Source organism: Pteropus alecto, unplaced genomic scaffold, assembly GCF_000325575.1.
Source record: "Pteropus alecto unplaced genomic scaffold, ASM32557v1 scaffold213, whole genome shotgun sequence".
NCBI lineage: Eukaryota > Metazoa > Chordata > Mammalia > Chiroptera > Pteropodidae > Pteropus > Pteropus alecto.
In genome coordinates, this window is record NW_006434829.1 from 2,789,603 (window position 1) to 2,796,554 (window position 6,952).

A 6,952-nucleotide genomic window follows, 5' to 3' on the forward strand; every position below is an offset into this window, starting at 1 on the left:
CTCCAGCTGTGGAAAAAGGGGACTCATTAGTTCAGATTCCAACTTTGAGAAGAAGGACGGATAACGTACCAGTTACCTCCTGAGGGACCCACCAAAGAGCAAGGAGCCCGAGCGCCAGGCGACCCTGCCTCGCTCAGCCTCGCTCGGCCTTCCTGCAGGGGGAGGGCTGTCCTCTCCCTGACCACAGCCCCATCGCGTCAACGCGCGAACAAGCAGAAAGCCCAGCCGGGCACGGCGCTCTGGGGCCCGGTATTTTTGCTGTGTTTGTGAAGTAAGTTCCAACGTTATAAACAGAGATTTGGAAAGTGAGAAGCAAAAATAGTTTTAGTCCTCCTTCCAGAAGAGAGACTTCCTATGAGAAAAAAACGAAAAGGCAAACACCACGAAAAGATCGGATTTCCGTCCGGGACACGCGACGCCGTGGACGGTGTGGCCGGGGTGGTCGGGACCGTCGTCCTTGGCCGTGTCCCCCCTGTTCCTCAGACGGCCGAACTGTGTCATCACTTTAGTAACAGCCCTCAGAGACGTGTGACAAACGTTACACATCCAGAGGGATGCAGGTCACCGAATCTCTAGGTCTTAGACAACTGGAGGTTTGTCTCAAACTTGGCCAACTGCCCCTTGCGTGGCAGTAGCCAGCAGACCATCGCACTGTCTGGCGGGTCACTGAAACAGCCTCGACGAGCTGCATCCATCCGGTGACCTGTTCTTATCTCTGTAGATGCAGAAACTCAATCAGACGCTCTGGGTTCAAGAAAAACCGCCAACCGTCTGTTCCCCGAATGCCAGGTGAGATCCACCTCGGAGCTGGAAGCTGGCTGTCCCCTCCCACAGCCCTCACGGCATCCGGCCCATCCCCCCACTGACGCACCTGGCTTGCCACCACGGGCAATTAGAATTGTAAACAACAAATCAAGTAGAGAACAAAAACTCAACAAGCCATTAATTAAAGAACAGAGATGCGAAAACTCATTTGCTAGTCCGCGGTGGGCGTCTCTCCCATCAGCGGGCCATGCTACAAAATCTCTTTCACTACCCCGTCCCCAGTTTGGGTGACATCAGCAGCCCCGACCCCGACCCACGGCCAAGGCACGCTCGTCCAGGCGTCCTTGCTCATCGCCAGCCCACCGACCCGACCTCTCCCACTGTGGGCCCAGCTGGACCCTGCCCCACTCAGAGTCAACGAGCGCTCCAGGGCCCGTCCGATGCGGGAGACATGGACCCCGCCCCGCAAAGACCCCGGCGTTCCGCCCAGGGTTCCGCCCAGGGTTCCGCCGTGCCCCCTCCCAGAGAACACCGGCTTCGCGAGACACCTCTCTCCGTAGACCCAGGGCGAAGGAGCACCCGGCACAGGGAAGACACTCAGGTATTTGTGGAATTAAGAAATTAACGAATCTCCCACAAAAGAAATTTAATACGACACTGATCTGCCTCCCGTGGGCTAAGTTTAAAATACCATATTAAGACCCAGGCGTTCCTTGGACGCTCATTTAAATCCATTTAAATCAATATTTCTTTCTTTCCGTTGCCAAACCTACTATAAAGCACAGGGAAGTCACACTAATAAAGTTATTTTCGCTGGGAAACTGGCCTGAGAGTCACATTAGGTCCCCGTCCTGCGACAGCTTTATCAGCACCTGACCCAATATTCATTCTGGTTTCCCATCACTGAAAAGCCTCCCGCTGGAGGTGCGTGGACCAAGAGGGTTCATCAGGCCGCCTCCAGCTGCCACGTCCCTTCGAAGGACAGGAAACAAACAGCCCTGAGGGGGCTCGGCGGGCTCCCCTCCAGAAGCCAGACAGGGCAGCAAAGAGCTGGCGGCCAGGTCCCCCCACCCTGGACACCACGTGTCAAGAGTCGTCTGTCCCACCAGATGCTGTCGGGCAGAAACAGAAATAAACACAAGACCCGGCTTTCACCTCTCCCAATTTCAAAATGCTGGCAACCCATTCAGTTGTTTAAATGCCTGAAATTAAATGTTAAAATAATATATTTTTCTTAACTAATAGAAGATAGTGTTTTCAGACTGTGGTGCAGCAGACACCCCTGTCCCTAAGGACACATGAGAAAATTTTAGGGGGCATGACAGGGACATAACATGAAGTAATATTGAGTTGAAAAACAGGGCGTCTCATCTGTATCAACGCTTCGAGTAAATCAGGGCAAAGCCGCAGTGGGGAGGCAACGCTTCTAACCGTCTCTAACGTGCAAACCTCCTTTTAACAGGAAGAATGAATGGGCCTGGAAATCGAGGCACTTTAAGTCTACGGCCATGCCACCCCGAACGTGCCTGATCTCGGCTGATCTCGGAAGCTAAGCATGGCCGCGCCCGGTGAGTACTTGGATGGGAGACCACCTAGGAAGACCAGGTGCTGAAGGCGTTAAAAAAAAAAAAAAAAATGAAAGAAAGCAGGCATTTTAGAGCCCTCAGCCACCTAGCCTGAATGTCGTAACACGGGGCTGTGTGTTTAATTATTACAGTTGCTTTCTATCTATGGCAAGTGATGCTGGTTTCCCATCCTAGAGGAATAGAAAGTTTCTGCTGTAGGCAAACTTACTTTAGCAAAAGCACGAGCTGGTTTAGAGGCAAATGTTAACTGAGCAGTCGCGCCGGTGCTGCGTGCACGCGGAATCAGACAGCTCACGGCTCAGCCCTGGGGCCGACGCCCAACAGCCGGTGATTCAGGAGATGGACTCGTTACTGTCCGGCCTGCACATTTACTGAGATGTGTACTGGAAACGAATAAAACCAGGAACTCGAGAGACTGGTCTTCCCCCTTCAGGGCGTGGTATACCATTATCTTTTAAGAAAAATGTATTGAAAACAACAACAACAACAACAACAATGTATATAACCGAACGGAAAACGGTAAGGGAAAAGCGTTCGGGTGGTGTGTAGGTATGGGAAGACTGGACCCCTAAGAAATGTCAGCTCCAGAGACGACCCGGGCCAGCTCTCACAGGCAGCCTCACGCTCTCGTGCAACCCAGCAGCTGCACCCCGGGGCGCGGGGGAGGGGGGCGCGTCTCTGGGCTGCAAATCAAACAGATGATTCTGAGCTGCAAGAGGCGGGCTCCCTGTCCAGCTCGGTTCAACAGAGCAACCGGCCCCTTCATCTGAGAAGTCTACTCCGGCCTGGGTTTGCTCAATACCTTGCATGAAAGAATAAAACACCTGTGGAGGACGAATCAAGCTGGCGAGAAAGAACTCACGGGTTCGCTTCGGTTGCAAAAAGCACTGCTGTGCGCACGCAGCCCCCTGCCTCCACATACATCTGCTCCGTCTGCACCGCTGGCGATGCACAGAGCCGCCGGGAATGGCAACCACAATCAGAAAGGATTGATTTTCGAGCAGGGAGAAGGCAAAGAAAACAGCTCTTTTAAAAAGCCAAACACCCACAACTCTCACAAATTTAGCCTGAGCTGGAATAATTGGATGAGCGGTTCGAGTCTGAACCCCATTTCGGGACCGACGTGACGGAGCTGAGCTTACTGTGATTTCCCGGCATCTGATCACAGCGGCCAAACCACACGTCTTTCGCAGACTTAAACTCTGTCAAGGGTCTCTGCATTTGGGTCCCTCACAATTAAACTGATGGTTTTATGATTAAGAAACTGAGGCTCAGGGAAGGGAAGTGACCCAAGCGAAGTTCTAAAGAGTCAGGACCAGAGCTCAGAGGGCCAACTGCTGGGTCTTCTCCCTGCCGCCGTGTGCCGTTAAGACGGGAAGAACGCGCCAAACGGTCTGTTCAGAGTTATCGTTCGATATCCTGGGACCATCTCCGGGGATGAAAAAGACAAAACCGGGTGATCTCATCTAGAGAAACAGAGATGCCAAACCGACGGAGCTGAGAAATCACTCTTGCCTCAGAGAGAAAGATGGACCGTAGCCTACTTTTGTCTGTGTTTTAAGCATCTAAAGATATCGGGTATGCAATTAAAATTATTGGTGTTTAACATAAAACCATGCGATGATGACCTCAAACACTCGGGGAGTAAGTTCGAGTTCTCTGCTTGCAAGCAATGAAGCCCACTCTGGACAGCTTATGTAAAAGGGATTTACAGGATAGATACTGGGCATCCCGGGATGGAGGGGAAGGCCGGAAACCCAAGCCCAGAAATGGACCAAGACCCTGGGCAGCTAACTGGCAAGACCCCCCTGGAGATCAGCGAATCAGAATCACCAGAGCCCACTCCCAAGCTCCCCCTGCAGCCGGCACCGAACCACACATACCTGGGGTCTGTACTTCCCATTGGTGTCCGAAGAGAACGTCCTGCAGTAGCAGACAACCAGGCAGCAAGAGGGACCCGTGTCCAACTCGGTCCCCGTGGGACTCATGCATGTGAACACACACACCACACACACTCACTCACACACATGCGTGCACACACGAACGCCAGCAGACACTTGTGAAGCATCTCCCTCGGCCGCTCGGCCCACCCGACTTCAGCGCGGCTGCAGTGGACAGCTCCATGCGCCGCAACCGGTGGCTTCCCCAAAGCCGGCTGCTTCTCTGCTCTTTTCTCCCAGCTACGCCCCCCCAGGCCCCCTGTAACCAGCTGGGATGGAAGTCAGTGGGTAAATGCTCCAGCCTCCCCATCTTCCAGTGGGGCAATTCCGAGGAGCCTCCTACACAGTTCCGAGGGGGGACGCCAGTGGGACGAAGCCCCAGGAACCCATCCTGTCAGCGCCCCTAATAACTGCCCTGTCTCACTGTCCCCACCATCACGCTGGGACCTGTGGGCCAGACCTGGAAGGGCGGGCTCAGCTCCCTGCCCTCTGCGGCGGGCTGCACGGTGGCCTCCGAAGGTATGCCCACCCAGAAACCGCGAACGCGACCTTATTTGTTTGGATAAAGTACTTATTAGGGTCGGGATCTCAAGAAGAGATCACCCTGGATCAGGATGGCCCTACGTCCCATGACGAGTGTCCCGTCACTTGGAGAAGACACATAGAGGCCCAGAGAAGGGGAGACCCTGTAAGGACAGAGAGAGAGACAGGACACCCGAAGTGACAAGCCAAGGAACGCCAGCCACCATCGGAAGGTCAGAGAGAGGCTCGGGACGAATTCTCCCTCAGAGTCTCCGGGAGGAACCGCCCTGCCCACACCATGGTTTGGACCTCCCGTCCCCAGAACTGACAGAGGACACATTCCTGTGACTGAGCCAGCAAGTTCGCAGGGATCTGTTACTGCAGCCCCAGGCAAGCCCACCCCCAGCTCCGTTTTGCCTGTGCCATGGCCTCCTCTCCCTCCCAAGCCGACGATAAACCCTCAGTCAGGAAGACAAGTGTGAAACAGCCCTACCTTTTATGTGAGCTCATGATCTAGAAAGTCCTCGCCTCTCAAACCCCAAACGCCACACGTCTCTGCACTGGCAGCGCCCGGGGACCGTCTGCTTCACTCGCCACAGAAAGTCATCTCTGAGGCCAGGAGCGTGTACATCTCGTGATGCACAGTATCCTGGGGCTCGAGCGTGTGGCGATCCACTCACTTTCGACTCCTCTCCGTTTCACGCTGGGCTCTGCTCACTGAGAAAGCCGTCCTCCATCTGTTTTCTAAGTCAAGTTGCTGTATTAGTTTCCAGTTGCTGCTGTAACACTCCATACTCAGCGTTGCCACCTCCACCACATAAGAACGCCTTTTCCCCTCCTCGTCTCATACCCTCATTTACCCAGCCTTGAACAGCTAAGATCAAGTGACACTTTCTCTTTCCCAGGTTCCTTAAACACCTACTCTTCAAAATATTCCTGAAACGCCCATCTCATCAAGTCTTGCTTCGTCATTCATCTGTTTGCAAGTGCGAACTGCATTCCCAAAAGAATTTAAGATCTTTGTGGGGGAGGACCCCATCCAAGACTTCTTGCTAACTTCAAGAATAACCGTGCAGGTGACACCCTCCCCCTACCCCTGTAAGACTCATCACCGAGCCTTCAGGAAGTGGTCTTATCCCAATTTAGAGAGGAGAGAACGGAGACGGGCAGAGTTAAACAGCCCCCACGGCAGCCCGCAGTCCCCCGGGGAAGACTCACTGGGGGCGGGCAGCGCCAACCGGCCTGTGGGCCAACCAGCCGGCTGCCCCTGAAGGATGGAGTCCAGATGCAGCTTCACTGAGGGCATGAGCTGTGGACGCCCCTCCCTCCCCGCCGCCGAGAAAGGGCCCCAGAGCACGCCATGCCGCTGCTGTACCCTGAGCACCATCTCCAGCATGACTTCCTTAACACTGGCTCTTAGATCTGCTCGCTGAGTTTACAGAATTTCATTTGAGGAGGAGGCACTATATCAGTACTTTAAATGAAAAAAAAAAGAAAAAGCAATATCATTTTCCACAAACAGAAGAAACCCTAAAATAAGCACCATAAAAACAAAACAATGGCATCGGATGCCAGCCATGCGCAGCTGCCCGCCAAAGCCTCCCAGCCTGGGGCCGGGCTCGCATGGCTCAGACCGAAAGCAAGCCACAAACGTGGGGCTGGGGTGCAAGAGACGTCCGCACGTCACACAGACTGTCCTCGACTGAATCCGGGGAGAAAGAGGCCGGGAAGGAATCAGCACTTGAATACCTACAGTCACCTCAGGGGTCACCTGAACTCATCTGTCCCCTGCACGAGCAGTACCCAAAGTGTAAGGTGGCATCTAAATGCTGAATTTAAAGGCAAACATCATTCACAGGAAGCTGGAAGGTGATTGAATTGGTGCGCGGGGCTCATCAGAGCCAGCCTTCCACTTCTCCTAGACTCCCATCACGTTACCATGGGAACATGAAGTGGTGGCCAGTCCAACTTTCGAACTGGGTGTTCCAAGTGTGACAGCCCCTGGCTGCACAGCAGCCGCTCCCTGGCCCAGCCCAGATGCTCGCACTGGAACAGAGCTGACACCCACACTCCTGAGTCCTGATTTCATTTCCTCATGTCGGTCGAGTTTCTTTCAGACGAAAAAGCAAAGCAATGCTT

General features: G+C 53.9%; 1 pseudogene; it reads left to right on the forward strand.

Moving 5' to 3' along the window:
• Positions 1-2,263: 2,263 nt before the first annotated feature.
• LOC112478425 lies at positions 2,264-2,382 on the forward strand (annotated as a pseudogene).
• Positions 2,383-6,952: the final 4,570 nt, after the last annotated feature.